Source organism: Molothrus aeneus, chromosome 4 (assembly GCF_037042795.1).
Source record: "Molothrus aeneus isolate 106 chromosome 4, BPBGC_Maene_1.0, whole genome shotgun sequence".
Taxonomy (NCBI): Eukaryota; Metazoa; Chordata; class Aves; order Passeriformes; family Icteridae; genus Molothrus; species Molothrus aeneus.
Window position 1 is genome coordinate 21,901,278 of NC_089649.1, and position 24,534 is coordinate 21,925,811.

The window sequence follows — 24,534 nt, forward strand, 5'->3', positions numbered from 1 at the left end:
GGCCCCTGGCTGAAAAGTGGTTATGATGGGAAATATTTTGCATGGATTCATACTTGATGATTTTCAGCATTACTCAGGTATTTTTGTTTTGAGGCTTTGGGAGAAATTTGTTCTTAAGGGAACAAGTTTTATTGTGTGAGAATAATCCTATGAAATCAGAGTTGCTGATGTTTTGGCACAAGCTAAGTTTCACTCAGAAGGCTTAAATTTTCCAAATTAAAATTTCCCAATAAGCTTAAATTTCCCATAAGTTTAATCCAGCATAGCAGAGTCCACTGATGAGGGGACAAGTCATTTTCTGGGGTGTGCAAGTCCTGTTGAATCAAGATGATGCAATGTGAAAGGCTCCAGAAACGAAGCTTCTCAATATGCTGTCAGTGTGCTGTGAATACAGCACAAGTCATTGCACATTTGAGAGCAAAAATAGATGCATGGCCCTGGCTCAGAAAGTACATTTAAGCAACATAATTTATTATCTGAGCTATGGCTGACAACAATCTGTTCCCCTGTTTCAGCCAGATTTTCAAACTTCACTGAGCTCCAGCTCATGTGCCCATCTCATGCTGATGTTGTCTCACTTTGGAGACTGTGGGAAATGCTTCAGGGTAGCTTACATAGGATGCAGAAGCAGCATCATTACAATTTGTAAAAGGGATTGTTTTAATCCAGGAAACAATAGAAACACCGTATAAATGGTGAGCATCTGGTTCAAAGAACAAATCTCAAACATTACATTATCACTACTGGGAACTGTGAAACAAGAGTCCACTTTAGTAGTACTCAGCAGTACTTTTTTTCTGCTAAATGTTGCAGTGTTGGTAAATGGAGTGCATATTTATGGATTAGCTTTGTTTTTGATGGGAACAGCTCTGATGAGGCTCATGTCTGCAAACTAAGAATTTCATTGGGGTATTTTAAGATTATGAGCCATAATATTTCATTATTAGGTGCCTTTATATATGTGCAAATTGGCAATACGACAGTCTTTTACTTAGGGAACTGATACTGAGGGTGATCTCATTGTTTTCTCATGATTTATCAAGGAATTAGAATCCTAAACAGTGGTAAAATGCATTCAAAAGTATTTGACCTTGACCAAATCATGGCTTTCAGTTTAATTTTATTTTTCATTCCATGCAGAGACTTGATAAACCAGATAAACTGGCCCTGAGTTTTGCACCTTCTGTAACTTACTGTTTGGTACTATTTGGAATTTCTGTTGTGCCTTAGTGAGATACCCAAGCATAACTATGCCAGTTTACCCAGCACAGCCTGTTCCCTTCCCTGCTCCAGTTATTATAAAGTGTATGCTGTTCCCAAATTCAGTGACTTTCAGAACTCTTCAAGAGAATACATTTTCTTGAAAAGAAAAAGAGAGGAAGTCAACAGTGACTTGTATTAAATTGTTTCTGCTCCAGTTATAGTTGGAGAAGCCTCCTGTAGAGTGTGTCCTCAGATTTTCTCAAACAGGGCAAGTTAAGGGAGATTTCTTATCCCTGGGTCTTCGAGGGATAAGAATGTTTGCATTTTGATGTTTGCATTTTTTCTGTGCAAAATAATAAACTGGAGAACAAGCTCCAGCCTTGAGCAATCTCACAAGCTCCCCACCTGTTACCAATATGATTATGTTAACGAGCCTTAATTGCCCAGAAAAGCCCCACGTGTGGCTTCCACCCACACATCCTACCCAGGGTCTCCACTGAAGGTCAGGCCTGCATATCTCTTTCTTCTTTCCGAGCACGACTTTCTCCAGCCCTGCCTCCTGCTGCTCCTGCTTGGAACCCCAGGGGTGGCTCAAACCTTGCCCCTTTGAGGGCCACCAGAGGAGCAGCTCTGCCCGGTGCCCAGGTACGGTGGGGGACAGGGCCCTGGTGATGAGGTGTGTGACTGGTGCTGGGGGCCCCTCCTGCTGCTCCCTGGCACTGCAGCCTGGCAGCTCCGTGCCCTTCACTCAGGCAGGGCAAGGGGGAGAGAGCATCATTGAGCAGCAGCAAAAAACCAATTGGTGCCATCTCTGGATGGCATCCTTTCCTTCTGTTGTGTGGGACACCCTGCTCAGCTTTGTGTCATCTGCAAACTTGCTGAGGGTGCACTTGATCTCGCTGTCTGTGTTGTTGATAAAGATATTAATGAGTGCCACTCCCAAGGAAGAGCCCTGAGGGACACTACTTGTCACCAGCCCCCACCTGGACACAGAGCCGTTGACCAAATACTTTCTCCACTGAGTAGTCCATCCACCAAACACCTGTGTCTCCAGTTTGGAGGTAAGGCTGTCATGTGGGACTGTGTCAGAGCCCCACAGAGATCTGGGTAGACAACACAGATTGGTCTTCCCTTGTTGATTGTTGATGTCGCTCCCTTGTAGGAGGCTGCCAGATTGTTCAGGTGTGATTTGCCCTTGGTCAAGCTGTGCTGGCTGTCTCTGGTCACCTCCTTGCCTCATGTGTGCCTTAGCATGGCTTCCATGAAGATCTGCTCCATGATCTTCCCAGACACAGAGGCCAGGCTCACCTGTCTGTATCTCCTCCAGTCTTCCTTTCTTCCCTTTTTAAAAATAGAAGAGTGGTTACCCTTTTTTCAGTCAGGACCTTGCCTGACTGCCAAGACTTCAAAGAGGATGGAGTATAGCCTGTCAACAGCATCAGCCAGTTCTCTGGACTGGGAAGTTGGTGGAAGAATCTGGAAGGGGATTTGACTGTCCCTGTATTTTTGGCCAAACAGAACTTTGAATCCTAATTGAAAATACCCCAAAGGCAGTGTTTTGCATTATAGACTCAGCCCTTGTGTGTTGCTCCCCTGAGTAAAAATGAAATTACTTCCCCAGAGTATCCCACTGGTACAATCTTCCATTCAAGTCTTGCATCTTTGCTTACCACCTAATGCACCTGGCAAACCATGGTGGCTGCTCTTTATGTTTTCAGACAAGTACAGCTTGTTAGATGTAGATGGTTGGCTTGGTTCTTCCTTGCACTTTTTTAAAATTTATTTTTTATTATTTCCTTGCCATAAAGCCTTTCATTTTATTTTTTTCTTCCCTACACACAGACCTTTTAATTTACATTTTCTTTCATCTGGAATCTCAAGGCCTTTGATTCATATTTGCTCTTTGTTTTGATGTACGGAAAAAGCTTAAGACATACTTGGCTCAAATAGCTGTACAAATTCAAACCCTGGAAAGGAAGAGAAATATTTGAAACCAAGTCAATCCTGATCTATTTAAAGATTTAATTTACCCATAGATAGCAAATAAAAAATAAAATCATCATCTATATTTTATTACTAGATCTTAAAATAATAAAATCAGCTGTAGATTACATGCTTGTTGGGTGACATTGGGCGTTAGGGAGGAGAGAAAGCTGAGGTTTGCTTCCAAAGGATTCTTGTGAAGTGACTTTGAAACATGGCTTAAAGGGTAATTGCTTTTCCATCATAAAACTTTTAAAGGAGAGTGATTTTCCAGGTGTTTGATAAACACTTTGTTAAATAATACGTCTAACATAAAAGTTCCATGAAAACCTTTATTTTTCAGAAACTAAGCATTGCAAAGAGAGAGGAAAAAACCCAGCTCCTCCTATGTTGTAGCGCCTCAACCAGAAAAATGTAAGGGGCTGTAACCAGAAAGTTACAGGGGTCCAGCATTTACCCATTATTGACTGCATTCAGGGGGAAGTCAGAGACCGTTTGAAATTTTAGGGCACAGATATTAATAGATTAATTAATTTTTTTTCTCTCTTTAGCACTGTTCACAAAAATAATCTCCAATTGTAAAAATGCATGTAGCTTTCCCCAGTCTGGAAAGTAAAAAGGAAAACCCAAATATGCATATTTTTAAATGCTTTCTCTGTAATGTGTTACTACCTTGAAACAGCTCCTCACACAAGTAGCAATTTTTCTAAGTCATGATGCTTATAAATAGATGCAGGAAAAATGTTGATGCTTTAATAATAGAAGTCTTCAACTTGTAGTTGTGGGATGGTGGCTTTTTTCCTTTCTGGGTATGGTTTAAATTTTCTGTCCCTTGTTCAAAACATAAAATGAATCCAAACTATGTATGTGCCATGTCTGGATTTACAACCACACATTTCTGCCATCTCTAAAACTTCAAAGGGTTAATGCTGAAGACATAGATAAACTTCTTCTGGGATAGATTTGTGGAAAAAGATGTGGGTGTTTTGTACAAAAGAAAACTGGATCCCCTGGTTGAAAGGTAGAATAAAAAAAACTCTTTTCCTCCAGTGTGGTGTATCTTCCTGAGACCTACTTTAATCCCACAGGAATATCTGTTTTCAGGAGTAAAAAGAAAGCCTGTGGGAAGCAATGAAGGACACAACTCAGCCAACAGGACAGACTTTCTTGTTTTCAGTGTTTGCATCCTCTGAGCTTTACCTCTGGTGGTCAGTGCTTTCTGTGCTCAGTATAAATATGTCTGCTGAAGAAAACTCATGGAATACCCTTTTGTGCTGTTTCCCTTCCATTTCAGTCCCCCAAATAAGGCTTTGGTGGGGCCCAGACACTGCCCATTACCTCCCATCCACTACTTAAACCTTACAAGGGCTGCTCCACCACGAGAGTTATGGGTTGAAAAGGGATGAGTAGGAAGTGATTTGTAGGCTGCATTTCCATGTTGTGAAACACTTTCCAGAACTAGCAGGAGCTCATGCTCTGTGGGATAACTTCTCTTTCACTTTGGGAGCTGGAAGTAAAATACAGAGATCTCATATATGTTCTCTTTGTAATGGATGGCAATGAAAGGGACTGTCCCTTGTGTGCTGTTGCTTCTTATTGTTATTACAAAAATAGCATTATGAAAAGGTTTAAAGGAGGTTTCTGTTACTCTGATGCAAGAAAGGTTGTATTTCACTAGAAGCAATTCTTTCTCTGCATTATGCCCCTGTGCATGCATGACACCGCCTGAATGCTTGCAGGTGCCTGGGTGTGTTTATCAGTTTTGATAACCAAGCCTTTAAAAACTTTTTATCTGCCTAAACAAAATGGAATAAACATCAGATTTAGCTGATGCCACCATACTGGTAGCAAGAGAAGAAAGAAGAAACATGTTTCCATTATATGTCTTGTTTTACCCGAAAGTTGCATGGAAGCTACTAAATCATTATTTTCTATGCAAGAGTATGTGCTGCCCAGGGCCTGGAAAAAGCTGCTTGAGGGAAAATAGTTTGGTAAGAATGAAGGAGAGCAGGGGATGGGGGCAAATAGACTATCATACAAGGAAGTTATTTGTTGCTGGAAAAATAGTTCCTAGAGTGGCAGCTACTTCCCTCTTGCTGTGTTCTGCTTCCAGCACAGCACCAGGACATGCAGTGATACAACTAACTGTGGTCTCCATGCTTGGGTTTGGAGATGTCTGTGTCCTGCTGATCTGCTGAGAAACATATTAGTTTAGCAAGCTTTCATTAGTAGTGATTGCCAACATTTATGCCTATTTGCAACTTTTATCTGCTAAGACATATTTAGGACTCTGAGGGACTTTTACTACTGGCACCTTGGCACTGTGAGGAGACTATTTTCAGTTTCATTATGTTCTTATTGTGAAATAAGAGCTCTCCATTATAGGTGGCTTTCTAGCTAAGTACTACACTGAGAATTAAAAAAAATCCCACTTTATTGTCCACCAGATATATATCCTGCTATTTTTTTGGCTTTGGTCTCAGAACACAGCAGAAAAATAACTGTAATCTACTTTCCATGTAGTGTCTTCTAGTTTCTTAGAGAGTTTGGGTAATTTCACTAATGGTTCTCCCATTCCTTATCTATGCCAAAAACTATAACTTTTGGCATCCAGTTACTCTAAGGTCCTGGATCTGAGGACATTTCTTTCCATGGCTTTTGGTAAAAGTGAGCTATTTGAGTTTACTCAGGTCAGCCTTTCAATAAAGCACCCTAAACCCAAGCAGTGCCCTGATATCCTGGTTGGATGCATGGTCCCATCTCCAACAGCCTTTATAAAGGACATAATGACATGGGGACCTGTGCACCTGAGCTGCAGCACAGTCCAGGAGAGTGGCTGGGGTAAAAGGTGCTGGTGGGAAACTCAGAATCTCTCTCATAAGAAGTCAGGGTAGGACAGAAAATGTTTCCCTGGTTCCTCTTGAAATTTATGGAATAACTGGATTGACTGGATCAGGAAAAGATAGTGTCTCCAGCCTCTAGCTGAGAGCTTCAGTCAGAGTGCAAAGGGTCCTTTCTCAAATGATGTTTGTATTTGTATCTCTTACATCCCCTACGATTTTCAGTATACAATTACACTAAGTGGTGATTTTTTTGTGTGTGTGTGTGCTCCTTTAATAGTATTTACCTATGGGTTGTTTGGTTACCATTTTTATGATGGAAAATTGGTTTTAAAGTTTTCTCTTTCCTCCTGATAGCATTACAAAAATTTAAGTGCTTTTATGATGATATTTTTCTTTATTTTAGAAGAGAAGCTGTAATAGGAACATTTGGCCAAATGACTGGCTTCTCAAAGTTTCAATATGTAGTCAGGCTGTGTAGAGGAGAATACACAATGATGAATATTTTAAACCTGAGTAGTGTGAAGGCATGGAAAAACCAAGGTTATGAAGGGGATGTGGTGGCTGATTCCTGGATGCATAAATTGTTTCAAACATTTTCTTGCTAGCAAATTTCATTTTTTTTTAATAATGAACTGAAGACAAACTTTCCTTTTTGATGGACATTGAACCCATTGGCTTTCACCTGATGTAGTGCTCTGTCATTAACTCATTAAAGGACTCACTCTTTGGAGCCTCATCAGGAGAAAGGCGGCATCCTAAACCTCTGGAAATCATCTCTGCAGGGCAGGAGAACAGCAGTCCAATGGATTGTGTGACATGGCAGGTCTTGAAAGCACAGCACATCAAAGAGGGAAGGAAGGAGTTCCATAACTTCAAGGGCATTTGGCTGTTATTTTTAGAGTTATTTGACTGACAGATCACCATGCAACAGTGATGTGTACAGGGAGAGCTAGTGAAATAGTGCTGGAGATGGTTTTAGTCTGATGTAACTCCAGTGTGATGACAATTCCCTGGCTCTTAGTGGCTTTTTATCCCTGACATGCAATGTTCTACTTGTCAGCTTTCTTTTGTTTTCCATGGCTTGTTTCTCCTTGCTTTCCACACCATACAACAGCGAGCAAATGAAAAGGATCCTTTTATGAGTTAATGAATGCCTTTTGTGGTTTTACATATTCCAGTTTGGGTATAGGAGAAATGCATTGTATAGCTGAGCCTGTGGCAGATGACATGGGTACCTGCAAATAAAAGGGTACCTAATTTAAAATAAGGTGAGACCCTGTCCCTTCCTACTGCAAGAATGAAACAGTCTCTCAGCATGGATCTTCCTTGCCTTGGGTGGGTTCCTGGTGTAGAAATCCACTGTTTTCTTGCTCCCATTTTTCCATCAAGCCTGACATTGAAAAGGCAAAACATGACCAAAAGAAGATCCCAATAAAGAAATGTACCTTTTACTATCCAGACTCTGCAGATTTCATCAGGCTGACACCAGGCCGCTGTATGGCCTGCTGGATAAAAGTAAAATAGCTTGAACCATTTTGTTCCAAGAACTTTTTATGGCTGCTTCAAGACTGAGCCCTGATCCTTGTTTTGATGTCTTAGGGAATACCAAGAACTTCTGCTGTCTTTGTGCGAAAGGTCAAATTTTATGCCCTGTGACAACACAGCTGCATTCAAGGAAAACTGCTGTTGTTATTGCATTAAATTGGTCATTTTGTGCTCTCCAGAAGGTCCATCTCTTTTCAGGGGTTTAAATCCAAGAGGAAATCCCACTAAGATCAAATAACATTACAGAATAGGAAGAATAAGTATATATGCACAGCCTATACAGACATGACAAACAGTAATTACAAAAAACATATCTATTGTTCAAGTCCTAAACTAAGGAATTTTAAGAAGAAGCAGAAAATATACTCTGTAATAATGAAATTATTATAAAAGAATAATGACAGACTTGCTTTTAATTAAAGTAACACCTGTTGGATTAAGTTTCAAAGACGTGATCAAAGAAAACAGTGAGCAAAAAACAAGCAACACAATAAGTGTTCAGTAGATCAAAACATTTAAAATGTTTCAGAGAAGCATGAGATGTAAAAGGGGAAAAAATTGGGGATTATGTTGGGATTATACTGAAATTTGACTAAAGGAGCAACACTCCTGAACAAATAACATTACATTAAACTAATTAGAGTTTAGAATATGAAATTGTTAAAGTTTGCTATCTCAGCTGTTTCTTTAAACTGAAAAAGGGATTAATCTATATTATAAAAATAGTTAGTAGTTCAGAGGGCAGAAGCTATAAAATATTGCTGAAGTTTGGAGAAACAATAACAAAATCCACAAGAAAGTGCAGTCTGTGGTCCAAGTCCTTGGAAACCATAGGCATGTGAAGAGCTCTTTGTGCAAGTCCCTTTACTGGGCTTGAGAGCGGTACTGCTATCAGCAAGGTGTACGTGGGTGCTTTGGGACATACCCAAAATCCAGGATGTTTTGTCTGCAGTTTAAGACTGCAGTTAAAACATGGTTTAACTGCAGTTAAAAACATCACAGGAAGCAGATTTATTTTCAGTTGGAGGGCATTCTTCCCCACTGCTGTTGTCCTAGAGACAGTCCTCTGTTTTTATTTTTTTTTCAAATTTCCTCTGAAGGTTTTTTGCACTGTAAACTTTGTTACTCAGTGAAGATGTCTAGTGTTCAGTTCTGATGGTTTTCAAGCCCCATTTAAATCAATAGGGATTGTGAGTGCCAGAAATTCATAAGAGGACTCCAGCACACTGAAAACTTGTGGAGGATGTTATGGCTGACTGCTGGCTCCTCTTGCTGGTGAAAGATGCTGAGGCAGGCAGCCAGCCAGCTGCTCTCCCCAGGAGGGAGTTAGTCCCTGGATCTCAGTTTGGGAATGGCTGTCTTAAATAATTTTGTTCAAATATAGTGCCTTTTATGTTCTTTCCAATTCTCTGTCCCTCTCACAATTACCATTTCACATGGGAAACATGTACTCTTTCTTCTTCTTCCTCTCCTTTTATTGAGATGGGCTGTCAGTGTTTTACTCTCAGTGTATTACATATTTAAACACATATATGTACGTGTGTATCCTATGGCAGAGTGAGGTAGCAAGAAGTGAATTTGATACTAAGCTTCTAGGGTTTGCACAGCAAATTTGAAACAAGACTGTGCTGCATATCTGCACACTCAATCTATGCTTATTTATAATGTTTGAATCAAGTTATGGCAATTAAAATGTGTTTTACATGTTTGGGGTTTTTTTATAAGTGTACTGTGTGAGATATTGTGTGGGTGATCAGTATGTTATATTAGCTGATGGGCAAAAGCATTTTTGACATCGTGGTAATTATCTCTTTCCTAAGTAATTCATTAGCTGGCTGATGAAGGATTTTGATATTCTGTTTATCACAGTTTAAGAGCTGATTTGAAAATCACAGCATGGCACTACAGACACTGTACTTCAGGAAACAGATGGTAGAGAGCCATCAGCTGTAATCTGTGAGTAAACTAAGACAAGTGAAGTTGGGTATAGAGTTTTGAAAAATTAGATGTAATTGTGTTATGGAAGTGTAAGAAGGCTGTGAAATAATCTTACCTTGCCTGTACAGCACAGAGCAAGCTCTATTTAATCTGGAATGATAATGGCTTTTTTATTTTTTTTTTCTGTATTACTGAAACTTCCAGCTTTGGTGCAGTAGGAAAATCGTAATGTCTGATCAACAGGGAAATGGGTTTCATGTGTGTGTTTTTTCCTTTGTGAAATACATAGGGCCACAGAATGACAAACAGACTCCATGAAGTTGTTTACCAAGAAGAAGAAACAAATAAAGCCCAGAGCCACCAGGCTCTTCACAGAGCGGGGAGAATACTGCTGTTTTGGAAAGCGCGGGAGAGAGCTTGCTTCTGAAATAGAAGGATTACGTTGTCTTTCCCAAACATAGACAAAGGTGAAGAGATCACACAATATTTGTTTTTCCACTGGATGGTTTATTTGAATGTGTTTAGGGTGGCTGGGGGGTGACGGGAGGATTCTCCTCCACTGGCAACACGCAGCATGAGAAGAAATTGCAGAGGAGTGCTCAACACTTAGAGGTCAGGAAGGTTAAAGCATGCCAAAAGCTCTGCTAGGAGGCTCAAACATTTCTGTGGTTTCAAGTGTTTACCTTAGCAATGATAGAAGATTTAGACAATTACCCAACAGTCTCAACAGCGTCTTGTCGGGCAACACTACATCTCCTTTTCAGTAATGTCACTGGGAGCCTGATGTTTTGAGCATTTTCATTCAAGTGTTGTTATAATCAGGTCTGATATAATTAGGAGTTAAAGAATGGTGGCTGAAATGATCCAGTTAGAAGAGATTAACTGGAGCTTGTAGGAAGATGAGAGAAATTGTGGTGCCTTCATTAGAGCTCAGTCCAGGTCTGCATATTTTCTGTTGCTGCTGATTCATCACAGCTAAGAAGGGCATTCATTTTTGAAGGTTTGCTGCATGTTTTCAAGGAAATTGGTAAAATATTTCGCCTTTTTGGAATGCTGTAGCACAAATCCTTACTTCTCACATACTCAGTAAAGAGTTAATTATTTTGGTGCCTCAAAGAAAACCACGCTTTTCAGTTTCTCAGTTTGTCAGTGTGAAGCAAAGGTGTCCATAAGGCATCTTTCCCACTGCCAACTGTTTCACTTTATGGCGCTCTTTATTCAGTTACACCTTCCTTTTGTTCCTTCCTATTTGTTTTTATGTCTTCTTTTCCTTTTCATCCCTCTCTTTATTACTTCCTGAGGGTGTGTTTTTCTTTTCTCTTTGAGTTCTCTGTTTTCTAGGTTTTTCTTGTTGGTGCAGCAGCAGTAGATTTTCAGTTGTTTTCTAGGAGAGCCAGTACTTCTGTTTGCCTTGGTCTTCTCTTTTTTGTCTGTAGGAGATAAATAGAAGAGGGAACACAATTGAAAAGTGAAGTATCTCTGCTGAGAGGGAAACCTTGGGTTCACAATTGACAATATACCTGTGTTATAGTGAGCTGTGGCTAGGATACAGGCCAAAAAAGCATGGAGCATGAAATGCACAAGGACAATTTGAATACACCAATTTCACAAAATAGCAGTGCAGAAATCTTGCTGGAACAAGCCTTCTGCTAGCTTTTCAGCATTTCCAAATTTGCCTTGGCTAGTAATAAGACTTCCACCATGTCAGTCTCTACAATTAACTGAGGTCGTTATAAAAGGGAAAAAAGGCCAATGCCTCCAGGAGCAGGGAGGTGATAGATTTGGGCCTAAGAACAGGGAGACATGCCATTGGAGATAGTTTGCCCTCTCTCTGTGTGTCTGGCCCAAAATATTGGAGCAATATTCTGCAAATTAAACGTTCTCAGTTAAAGGGGGATAGACTAGCTCCTGTGTATGTGAATGTAGCACTAATGCACCAATCCACTTGACAAATGAGGGAGTACGTCAGCTTGAGTGTGAGAAACTGAAATTAAATGAAGTTAGCTGATGTCTGCATGCCTGGTGAGTGTGGCCCAGTAGATTTGCCATGTGAAACTGCTGGTGCTCAGGCCAAGGTGTTTGCACTGCCTGGGACCTCACCTGGTGCATTAGGTGCACTCTCAGGGTGCATTTTTTGTCTTACTGCTTGCAGTGCACTAAAGTTGCTCCGCCTCTGTTTTAAAGTGCACTCCTGATGTACACTAAATTGCAAATGTAGTTATCCCTTGAACATTCCCATTTTAAATTTGCATTTTCCCCATCATAATGTGTTATAATGGACTAAATCGTGGTCGTAAGCTTCTAACATGATAACTTAAGCTGCTGATCTGTTATTTCCTTTCATCAAGGATAGAAAAGAGGGAAGCAGTAATAAGATAGTACAGAAGTTAAAAAGCCTGGTCTGTAAGGCAGCACGGGATGCTTCTTGCCTGCCTGTGGGATGTAGTACAACTTGCAGCAGGACTATCCACATCGGGGCTGGGGTGCTGCCTACACTTAGCAATAAATTATTGCTGACACTCTAAACTCCATGCAATGTATCGGCGATTCATCTTTCAATCGCCTGTTCCCACGCTGTCCGCTTTATCTCGATTGTTAATTTAATCCTGGCAGTAAATTGCTTCGCTTCTCTTAAATCTCCCCGTGCCGCCGGCCAAGTGCGGGGGCCCTTGGGGCTGGGTCCCGGGCTGGTGATGGATGCACAGGGCACCCTGCCCGTGCAGCCCCGGCCCCGGGGAGCCACCGGGCAGCGGCGGCCGCGGGGGGGCGGGAGGAGGAGGAGGCGGCGGCGGCGGCGAATCCTGGTCCGGCTGGCCGGGCGTGCGAGCACTAGTGGGAGCTGGAGAGGGCGAGAGAGGAGGGGAGAAAGCCCCAAACCACCCCGATCCCGAGCGGAGCGGCTGCGAGCCGGGCGGGAAGGGGGAGTGCGCGGGAGGCGGGAGGGGCGAGAGCGGCAGCAGCCCCGGCAGAGGAGGCAGCAGCCTGGGCAGAGCAGACCCGCGGAGCCTTCGCAGGCGGTGAGGACGGTGAGGAGCCGGAGCCGGGCGGGGAGCGGGAGATGCTGCGGCGGGGCGGGCGGGCACCTGCGCGGCCGGGGGGGTGCAGGAGGGTCCCGGGGGTCCCGAGTGCTGCGGGGGCAGCGCCCCGGCCGCGCCCGGAGCCTTCCAGCCCCGCCGGGAGCTCGGGGAGCTGCGGCCGGCCGGCTCTCTCCCCGTCCCGTCCCGTGCGGGGCTGGGAGCGCTCGGCTCGGCTGCCCGAGCTTGCCTCGGGCCAGCAGCTGCGGTGAAGCGGGTGAGTGGCCACAGCCGGCTGGGACAGGGCTGCCGGAGCTGCTCTCCCGGCACACGCTGTCCCTGGCTCGGTACGGTCTGGTTACGCGTGCATGGCAGAGGCTGGCGGTCTGCAGCGCTCCCGAAATGAACTTTTAGATCAAATTGTTAAGGTACATCTTGTTTGGTGACTGGGGGCGATGGAGATACTTTGTCCTCTCTCTGCGGATCTCTGGGAAGCGCGAATCTCTCGCGCAGCAGTGAGGTATTGTTAACTCACAGACTTTGTCGCTTGTGATGGACTGACGTGAACTCTGAATTACCGGCCGGATTATAGCAGTCCATGTCTTCCTTCGGTGATGTTGCTCAGAAACACAGCGTTCAATCACTCGATTTAAGGACCTGCTGAATGTGAATGACAGAAAGTGTCACCGTTTAGGAGTCTCTTGTAGATAAAGCCAGAAGTCTGTCTAAGCGTCCTGGGTCTGACGGTGCAAAAAACAGTGCTTGAGGGAGAGTAAAAATAAGATAGTCATGTAAGGATAATTTGCCAAAGGCTCTCTCAGCATGCGATGATTTTCAGCTTGGATGCTTTCTAAGGGAGAGCTGGTGTCTTTATGGCACTCACTGATTTTTCCTTTCCATGAGCTGCTCTGAGTGCCCCTTGACGCTGTGTAAACTTTTAACAATGTGCTGTGAGAAAGAAGTTCATAGCCTTAACTTTACTCTGTGTCAAACCCCACAGCATTTTATTTTGAGCCTTTGATAGTACCTATGTCTTGATATAGAGTTGGTGCAGAATTGGTCTCTGTTCCTCTCTGTCTCATTCATGTTTTTATATACTTCCCGTGTGTTCTCTGTTGTCACCTTTTCAGGCCAAAATGCTCTCTTCTACGTTGCTTAAATTGTAGCTGAAGAGGAGGGAAATGAGCAGAGGCATAGTTAATTTCTGAGAACAGACCATTTTGAATGACAGGCATGTTAAAGTTAGGATGTTAAAAGGTACAGTCTCTGTGAGTAGCTCATGGAAGCAGTGTGCATTAGTGGGACAGAATGGCTACTGTGTGATTGCCTACAGGGGACAAAATCTCCTCTGTCTGATGACCAGCATGGCTTTAGAGCACCAGGTATTCCTCCCCTCTTTTGCTGGCAGAGGCTGCATGCACAGTGAGCAGGTTTGTTTCAGAGGTTTTTGAAAGCAAGCAAAAACCCAACCAGCATTTTATTATTAGAGTGATATGATGGATTCATAATGTGTTTGTAAGAAGATTCTGTGGTTTTTGTGTTGTTAGGAAACAGTTTTGCAGTTATTTCAAAATAAGAAATTCATCACAGTAAATGCAACCTAAGGACCTTGACTCTCTTCCCGCAACCTACTGCTCTGCTTGGCTTCAGCTGAGCTGCCCTTGATTGACACTTGTGCAATCAGGGGAAAAAAAAACCCTCAGGCCTTTGGGATAGCTGTATCTGTACTTATCTGTGTGTGTAATCCTGACTTACAGCAGTCCTTCCTGTGGGTCAGCATGCTGAACACTGGCTGCAAGCTGGCTCTTAAATACATGCTTCATTTTAAGGATATGAGGGGGGTCCGTTTTAATTGGTGCACTTGTGTAAAGTGATGCATGTGCTGGGGCCTTTGCTGCAGCAAGACTGGAGCATTCATCTCTTGACAGAATCGAGCCCTCAAGTTTTGAAACTCCCTTTGAAAGAGCTTTGATTGGTGATGATGTAAACTGACAGATTCACAAAGGCTGTTCCCAGCGTCTCATCTTTCTTGCCTGTTTCTGTCATTCTTCCCTGTGCATTGTTTCCTACAAAATAAGACTTTCAATAAGTAAGACACAGTATCTGTTGCCAGGTGTAAGGAAACAATGAGAGGAAGTCTGATGCTCAGGTGGGAAATGATGTGTTAGTAGTCCCAAGAAATAAGATGAACTTTTTTTTTAGAAGAAGGTTTATGAGCTGCTCTGTGTCTTAGCAGCTGATTGCTTGATGCTGACTACAAAGCTCTTGTCCAGACTGTAACTCCTGTAGGGAAGGGGCTGCTTTGATTTGTCTTACAAATGTGATACTTGATGCAGTGTGCTGGGGAGAGTGGAGGGCTGCCTCTGGGTCCAAACTGTGCTGCTGCTAACAACAACAATTCCAAGTTTACACCCTTCAAACAGAATATAGGCCAAGCCAGAAAAATCTCCAAAAACTTGTAATAGGTATTTTCTACTAATCTTAGTGTAATTGCAAGGGTAGGATAGTATATAAACCAACATGATTATCTTGGATGTCATAACTCTAATTTATGAAGTTGGCGAGGACTTAGACATATATTAGAATGTGCTGTAAATACAGCAAATACAGAACAGAAAGGAATGATAAGACCTATTTGTGCTACCCCATAAAGCAAACTGTCAAATATATCTTAGACTTATTACCATTCAGATCTTTGCTCCTTTTCAGAAGATATGAGCTATTTTTAAATTGTCTCAAACAAACTGAGAAGCTTGCTGCTGATAGGCAAAATTTGGAGGAAACTGATTTGAAAACACTACAGTTTAGTCTAAGGTTCATATGTTAAGCTTTTTTTTTCCTAGTGCATGTTTCAGATTGGGCTTGATTCTGGTGAGCTCTTTCCTCTTGCTGTTTTGTATTTGGTTGAGGTAGCAAAAATGTAATGAGGGTTAATAAGTTTTGAAAAAGTCTTGAAATTGTAACATTCTGATGGTATCTATGAATTGCATTGGGCTATATATCAACAACCTCATTCTTTTGAGTGCCTTGAAGGAGTAAATATTTATCTATGACAGCATCTGGAAGTGCTGGACTCTTTTGTAATAAGGAAATGATTTTGAGGTAACTAAAATACTTTATAATGTAGTGTTTGATTACATTATACCAGTTTTTCATGCATCACATTACCAAGCTTACTTTTCGCTGCTTAAAACGTCAACACCTCATCAAGCTGTAAAAAAAGAAAAAAATTCGTATGTGATCAATTATTCTTTATGATCAGCCCATGCCAGAGTGTGCATGCAGACCCAGGTGTGAGTGCTTACACAGTGGGCACAGAGAGCAGTGTGTCTGTGTCTCTGGTAACACAGGCAGTATGTTCTAACTGCTGTCATACACAGACTGTGTTGCAGGATTGTGATAAGCAGCCAAACCCAAAGGAACCTCCTCCCTTTGGCATTGTGTCTCAAGGCTGGGATCCCCAGTTTGTCACTGCTCTGGCCTTTCTCTGAGAGGATCACTCATGGGCTGTATGCTCAGCCCACCTGCTTGCTTTGCTGCTCCTTGTCACAGTGAACCTCCTCCAAGCCTATGCCAGATTTGGCTATAATTGGCCAATAGACTCAAAACTTACTAGAGAGGGTCTGGCAGATGTGTTTATCCACAGATAAGCAAGTCTAAACACTGCCTTGGGAAAGGAGGCTGAAGGAGTTATTTTCTGTTGGAGTCGAGACACAAAGCAAGTCCTCCTCTGGTGGTACAATGGCCAGCAGGGAGGGATTTGCATGGAAGTCATGGTCATAATTCCGAGCCCATTATATAATAGGGATTTTGGAGTCATCAGTGGCAGCTTGCAGGACTGCAGATACAGGTCCACAGAGTTTGCAGACTCTGGATGTAATGAAGAGATTGGAGCAGCAATGTGAGCATGGGGAGGGCACCGGGGAGAGTAGGTTCACCCTTCATGTGTTCCAGAAAGCTTTTCCAATAGTGACTGAGTTTTAGTATGCAGGGACATGAATGACACAGGTCTCAGGAAGTTTCTTGTCCTGAAACCGACTGTGTTACGCATTAAAATTAATTCACTGCTGAAGTCAAAATGCATTGCTACAAACCTCTACTCTGTGCTGCCATCAAGAAAAAGATTGCAGTTTTACAGACCAGGATGAATAAAGGCACATAATTAAAAGTTTTTATTCTTTAAAGCTACCACTTATTTCCTTAACATGAAAATAACTGTTGCTATTTTGCTGACACAAAAAGAAATATTCTTTGGTGTTCAGAAAAATTTCACATCTCAAGCCTAAAATACAAAGTAGATTGTATATAAGACATATTTGTAAAGTAGCCACTTAAAATTTTTTACAAGGTTAAGTTATTCAAGACCTATTCCCTGAAGCTACAAACGTATTTGTTCATGCATAACTTCACTAAGGAATACTTATATGAATAAAATTATGCACTTACAGGTTTGTAAAATGAAGACTCTAATTAGCTCTAGGTTAATTCCCCTTCTTCCTAATTAAAAACACACAGGTCAATTAAGGATCAAAGGAGATGTTACCTTTGTAATTATCTTCCTTGGCAGAAGTAGCTGTTCCGATAAATATTTCAATTTCGCTATAATTTGACCTTTTGTCCAATTTGCTTTCCCTTATCCTTGCCAATTTTGGCCGAGAAAAAAAGTGTTGTATTTAAAACAGACCATGAAAAGGCAAAATACTGAATCTCATAGTTTGGGCACATATGTCTTTTAGGGGAAAAAATCTGATGGGTGAAAGAGTATATTTATTTGCTTTGGATTGATAATGTGTACATGAGCTGGATCTGGCTACTTTGTTTATTTGTCTCTGCTATGTACACAAATACAGCTTTATTTGTAACTAGATAGTTAAATACAGTTTCCTTCATGTGTGTGACAATTTGTCTCTTCCCCAATAAAGTGATGATGGAATGGCATGCAGAGGTGCGCGCCTAGAGTACGGGTCAGAGGGAATACCCATACATACATGCTAAATCTTTGCTGGTCAGATTTGCTCCAGAGCCCATTGAGTGTAGGCTCTGTAAGTATGTGAGAAGATTTGGACAAGGCAAAAAAATACTTGCATCCGTGCCAGATGTATTGCAAAATCAGGACAGCGTAATGGAGATAAGGTTAATTAGCTATTTGCATTTGCTACTGAAGTTGGATGAGTAGGGTTTTTTCCCCTAACAGGGAATTTCTCTTCAGGCATAACTATCTGGTAGTTTGTTAAAATGAGTAGAGCAAGACTTTTATAGCCTGCAGAAATACAATTAAGTGTGTGCAGGCATCATAGACTTCTTTTATTCATAGGCAAGTCTTGTAGGGTCTTGTCCTACCAGAAAATCGAAGTGGAGGAACCCTTCAAGCTGAGGTGGGCTGTGCTGCTTCAAGGACATGCCATAGGATGGGTGCTTGTCATCTCTGTGTCCCTGCTTCTGTCTGATGGGCTGCAGTCAAAGGTACCTGTTTTAAAGTGCTTTGAGACCCTGGGTCAAGAGTGAGGTCAAGTCCAAGCTGCTGCTGTTGATGGGCAGGATAAAACTAAAGTTACTCAGGAGATTGTTTCACCTTTCATCACTTAAAATATTAATGCAAATTGTCTTTTTCCTTTATTCACCAGCAGTCCTGGGTAGGCATTCAGGGCTACTGCATTCAGTGCCTTGCAGCTATTATGAAATTGAAACTTTGAATCTGTGTTGTGCTTAGGATTTAAAATACTGGTATGATTTCTGTCTGAATGATGGTAAGAAGGGCTTTGTCTTAAGATTGCCTCTATTATTTCTGCATGCAGACTACAGTCTGTCAAACTTGGTGGTTTTCACAGGACACCCATCACTCTCACATGAAGCGAAATTCTAATGGTACCCTGGTCATCCCTAGTCCCTGGCCTGCAGCTGGATTTAGCTGCCTTCACCACCATTTCACAGTGTTCTCCTGGAGACAGCTCATGGTATGGATGTGTGCCTTCCTCACTGGATAGAAAGCTGGCTGGACAACTGAGCCTTTCCCTTATCCCAGTAGGGTCACTTAGTCTTTCTTTCCACAGGTATTAATCTTCTTTTTTGAGTTTGTCTTGCTGCAGACAATCACTTGATTAGAGTGAAAAAGCAGCACCACCATTTCCCTCCAGATTTATGGTATTAATTGGTAAACCTTGTGGGTCTATATTGGGGTTAAATATTCTTGTAGGGCTTGTGAGCAGCAATGGCATCAGAGATATACATCTGTATCTCATGGAAGGGACAGGTTTGTGCTTTTCCTGACAGCCGTAACGGCAGCAGGTAGGTTCACATTTGTGCCTTTGAAGAGGAGGAGGAGCACATTTTAAACCTGAAGCTAATTAACTTTTCTCTGATAACCATGTATAAAAATTGTTTAGGCTTGTCTATATTCCTTGTCTTCCACAGCTAAGTCAGAGCCATGGAAAATACACCCCAAAATAATTGCTTACAATGGGGATTATGCAATGTTGTTGGGTTGTTCAGTGTAGTAGGTATGCTGCTGGTTGGGGACATGCAGAAATCAGTTGTTTATTCCAATTAAAAATTAAAAATATGAAGATAACCTTTATAACTTTTAAACTCAGAAATTCATAGCCAGGGTGTAATCAAACTTCTCTATAACTGAATTATGTAATTTCTTAAGACTACTTCATTTTGAAAAATAATTTTCTCTCCTGACAAGAACCAACGTGATCTCAATGGTACACATGCCTGTGTTTTGAATGTGTGGAATTTTCTTATGACTTGATGTTTTTAAGGTTTTACAGAAAAAACTTTAATTGAAAATTAGTTTAATTGAAGACTAACACAACCCCAAAACCAAAGCAACACAAAGAATAGCTTCTAATCCTCTGGATTGTAAACTTTATTCTTATTTTTTAATGCTTGAATCGTGAGCTGTTAGATTTTGTCTGTACAAAATGCCATCTTTTTACTGAACTTGGTGCTTAATTGTGCATAAATGTTTTTCTAGCTTTCTGCAAAAGAGTAGATTTCTGCACAGTTTGTGTAGGTGCACAGTTTGTGTAGGTACACACAGTTTGTGGTGATTGGGGTGGGGCTGTGTCCAGCCTCATCCCCAGTGGGCTGCAGCTGTGAGCAGCAGGTGAGCAGCATTGACAGCAATGAGCCATGGAGTGCCCAGGGGCACTGACCCATCACCAATGGAGCAGAGGGCACACAGGTGCAATGCATGGACATGAGGGGTATAAAAGGCTGGGCTGAAGGACAAGAGGGACAGATACTTGCAGCCTTCTGAAGTGATATGGTGTTACTGTGTATGAGGAGATGCCTGAAGCCTTCTGATGAGGTATGGTGTTATTCTGTATGGGCTGAAGCTTTCTGGAATTGTATGCTGCTACTCTGTGTGTTGTGGCCATCTCAACTGTGACATGTGCTGTGACAAGTTAGATGCATAAGCCAATTTTTCTGATTCGCCTTACCAGTTCAGCCAATGTGACTTGGAATGGTGTGAACAAATGAGATCCTGTCAAAAGGGTTTGATCTATTTTATGCTGTCCTTTTGCTCTCAAATGTTGCATGTATATTTGAAATTATTAATCTGAATGTAATTTATTTCCTTAGCAGTGTTTCAGCTGTTCAGATAAACCATTCTTGGCATTTCTTCTCTCTTACTGTTAAATTCTTAAAAACTAAAACACTGTGACTCTACTTGTGCAGATGGATATATTCTCACAGGTTTAATCATTGATGCTAAATCCTTTTAGAAGTTGGTGGGGGCTTTGCATGCAGGAAGGAGTTGTCTTACATGTATTTAAATGCTTTTTGAAAAGTGTGATTGGCATTTTTTAATCATACTTAAATGCTGGACTTGGCTTGAGGTGAAAAGTAAACTGTAAGTAGTCTGATGGACCAAAAGTAGTATGTGAAGGATAAACTAATGGCATGAAAGCTGAACTAAGCTTTTAGAAGTGTTTTGCCATAAAATTAAGGATCTAAATGGGCAGTTGTTTAGGGAATAGTTGGAGCATTTGAGGACCTGCTGTGCCTAGCTTCTCTTTTTATTTTTCTTGCTGAAAGATAGGGTCCTCAGCACTCTCAGCAAATGGGAATGTGCCTGCTCTGCATCAGTGCAAAGGCACCTGCCTTGTTTTGTCTCTTGCTCCAGCTGTGAGGTGACATAACCTCACTCCCTGTCCTCAAGCAAGGTGAGGTAATCCTCTGGTGAAGCGTGGCTTAGCCTAGCTGGCTAGCACAGCAATGAAAAATTTAAGATGCTGCCTGCCACAGAAATTAATTCCTTTTCTCTGTGACTCCAGAAAAAGCTACACGTGCAAATGGTGCCTAAGAGATGTCTGAGGTTTAGCTTTTATTTCTTTTTTTTTGTTGTTGTTGTTTTGGTTTTTTTGGTGGTTTTTTTTTGGTGGTTTTTTTTTTTTTTTTGGTTTTTTGTTGTTGTTGTTGTTGTTCATGTGTGCAACTAATAGCCTAAAGAGTACTTTTAAAAAAATAAATTTGAAAATAGCACAAGGTAGTACCTGGGAGGTAGATGATAACAGTGGTACAACAGGAGAGCTCAACAGGAGATGTGTTACTGGTGCTGGGTGCTGAGATCCCCAGTGCACTAAACACACGTGAATTTCAGTATCCTGAAACAAAACCTTAATGTTGTTTGAAGGTACAGCCAAAGGTGAGTGCTGTCAGGGTAACCCTGGGGAGAAAAAGCTCAGAAAAGGTCAGGACTCTTCCTGCTTCTGCTTCTCACTTTGCCAAGGACAGAAGGGACAGGCTACTTCAGGCTGCAGCTGTCTATGTTCTACTAATGGTTAGAGATAATAGTGAGCACTGGAAATGATTATAATAAAATCCTTGAAGGATGTGCACAGCAATTCCTGTGTTCATTCCTGGCGACATCAACTCTGGTGTTGATTTTTTGCATTCTAACAGATGTTGATCCAGTTACCTGTTGTCTGTAGGTGTAAGAATGGACTAAGCTGTGGCTTTTCTTTTTGTGGGGACTGGAAATTATCACAGAGGAGTTGCCAGCAACTTCAAACTACATCTTAAATGGCATGCAGTCTGTAAGCTGTGTCATCAGATAAGGAGAGGTGGTGGGCAATGAATAATAAATACATGTCAAGAGTGGAGAAAGATTTTGCACAGAACAACTTTTTCTGAATCTCATCATCCTTTCCATATTTTCCCTAAGGTGTCTAAGGTGAAGCATCAATCCAATACAGTAATTTCTTTGTGATATTTCTTTAGTAAAACTCTTAGAGAAAATATGTTTTCAAGTCAGATTTAAAAAAAATATATATATGTAGCTAGTTTGAATATTTTACTATGATTTGTTGCATTAATACTCCAAGAGAGAAATTGTACTATTTAAATTGAAAGAAATAATAAAAAACAAATATGTCTTGTAAAATACATTTTCAAGTTATTCCATTTAAGTATGAGATACTCTTGTTAAAGGTGTTGCAATGATAACTCTTTAATTGATTAGTTAGAAGTAAAATAAATGGGCTGCTTATTTAATTAGTGAAATAATTAATGGATGGAAGCTGTTATACTATTTCTGTAACAAATGGAAATTTTTTTCCATTTCAGTGACTCTATCTCCCCTTCTTCCTGTGCCATTTCAGTTCTCTTCCAGCTGCTAACCTCTTTAATACCTTTCCCCAGTTCCTTCTCTCTCTTGATGATATTCCTTCCTGAACAAAAGCAGCCAGTTTCTGTGCTTGCTGTCAAATAAGCCAGTCTCAAACTTTTCAACTGCACTCATTCTTTAGGACATACTCCTTTGTGTACTTTGAAGACTTTTGTTGAGTATTAGCTTAGCAGTATTCATGGCACCTAATGATAATAATTTCCCATCTGATGATAAATGCCTGTTTATAGCAGCTCTTTTCCAAATCCATTAATCAAGCAAGGTTATCAACAAAGTGATAAATGTGACTCTGATTTTTGCTTGAATGTACCATATACAAAGAAATCCTGTTCATCAGTGAATGCATGACAGAGTGCATGCTTTAGAGTGCATAAAAATACCAGGAGTGTATGTCAAACAATAGAATATTCTTCTTCTAGACAGTCTTGCTGAAATTGTCTTGCATACTCTTGTTTTTGCAGTGTTGTGGCTTGCTTCCTTCTGTCCTTCCTGGTCCTGACTGAATTAGGTTATCATTGTGGGGAATGCTTCCTTATTCCTGTTAATGTGGGGCTCACTCAAAACCAGTCCTTGCACAGGAGAAGTTAGCCAGAATTCATTTTCTGTCTTTTAGCATGGTAGAAGTCACAGTGGTGCCCATTGTTTGAGGCCAAAAAATAATATGTGAAAGTAATATGTTCTGCCTCTTTCTGAGAACTGCAGAGAAGCCTCATTTTGTTGAGACAGTCTTCTGGGAGTTGGAAATGGAGATAATCCCCTGTGGCAGAGATAACAGTCACGTGGGGTTTATCTCAGTCATTTCCCTTTTCTCATCAAGATTTTGAGGCAGCTGCACTTCCTTTGGATCTGCTTTTGAAAGTAGTGCTTGGGCTTGACCCTCAGTTGCATCTCTGAGTGCTTTTTACTGAGTTTTTCCAATTAGATGCAGGTTCTATGACTGCTGCATTTTGTTCATCAGCTGGCATTTGCAAAGCCTGTGAACTGCACCCATGTAGACTTCATTCTTCCAGCCATAACATTTCTTAAGTAGTGCCACCATAGGAGATATAAACCATTCTGGAAGTGGTTTCCATGGGTGTTATTCTCTGCCTCATCTTTAAAGCTGCATTGCTTTTTTTTCATAGAGGTCCATCTAATGCTATAATTGTTCAGGAAACAGGGCCTCACAATAGTGAGAATACAAATCATGTTGAGCTCTTAGCTTTGAGAGTTTCTCAAATTCCTGTCTGTATTGAGTATTGTGATTTTTTTTTTCCGAAGCCCTTAATTTTTCTTCATGTCTAAAAGGATTTAAAATTTCTTTTAAACATCTGGTCATTTACATTTTCTTGAGGAAGGTTTGCTCTCAAAATAGCATTTCTTGAAACCACTGTGTACTTTCTGTAGGTGGTCGTCAACATATGCTGGGGCCAGCTGACTGACTGACTAACAAAATTAATATGTTCATTATTTATTGAATGTATAATATGTTTTTTTAATTCAGATTTTCTTTTCAAATGAAGCTTGGTATTGCCTGGTGTTTGTGCAGGCTGGGTAATTTCAGACCTTACTTTTTACCTTACTTACCAGATGTGTGGTTAAATGTGGGAATCTCTCATCAGAAATTAATTTTAAATTTGGGAGTCCTGGCAGAAAACCTTTGGAGTGCTGTCTCTTACTATCCCCTAGAAAAGGTGGACCTGGAGGGGATGGACACTGGGAGAAACAGAGAAACTGAGGCTTTTCACAATGAATATTTAACAGAACTCCCTGTTTGATTTATCTTCAGCCAAACTTATTTATTCAGATTTAAAATCTAGCCCTTAAATCTGACCCTGCAATAAGCAGAAAGCTGCCCTTGTGCTCAGGAGCAGGCAGAAGGGGCACTTGATGAGATGGAGCTGCAGATGTTACACTCATGAGTTATAAGGAAAAAATTGCAATAGATGATAAGAAAGGTCTGAAAAGAAAGCAACAGCTGATTTAGTTCAGCTCAAAATGACCCTGCCAAAAGAGGCAAATGATATCACAAGCTGGAAGGTCATTGTTTCTTTATAGACTTTTAAAATATGTTTTTATCCAAAAAATACACTGGGAAACTTGAATGATGGTGAATAAACCACTTTAAACTCATGGGAAACAAGCATCCTTAGCTATTCAGAAATCTTCAAAACTGCTGACAGGAAGGAGATCTGGCTTTATCCTAATGGATATGATCAAATACCCCACTGCTACAGTCAGGTATATGCAATGGTGCATTTTTAAGTGTCCAATTCTGCTTGACCAAAAAGTCTGGAAACACAGAAATTATAAAAGCTGACTTGGTTATTTTACTTACCTTGAAAGTGTGCAGTGTCCTTTGCCTTGTTATTTTTTGTTAATCAGCTTCTCC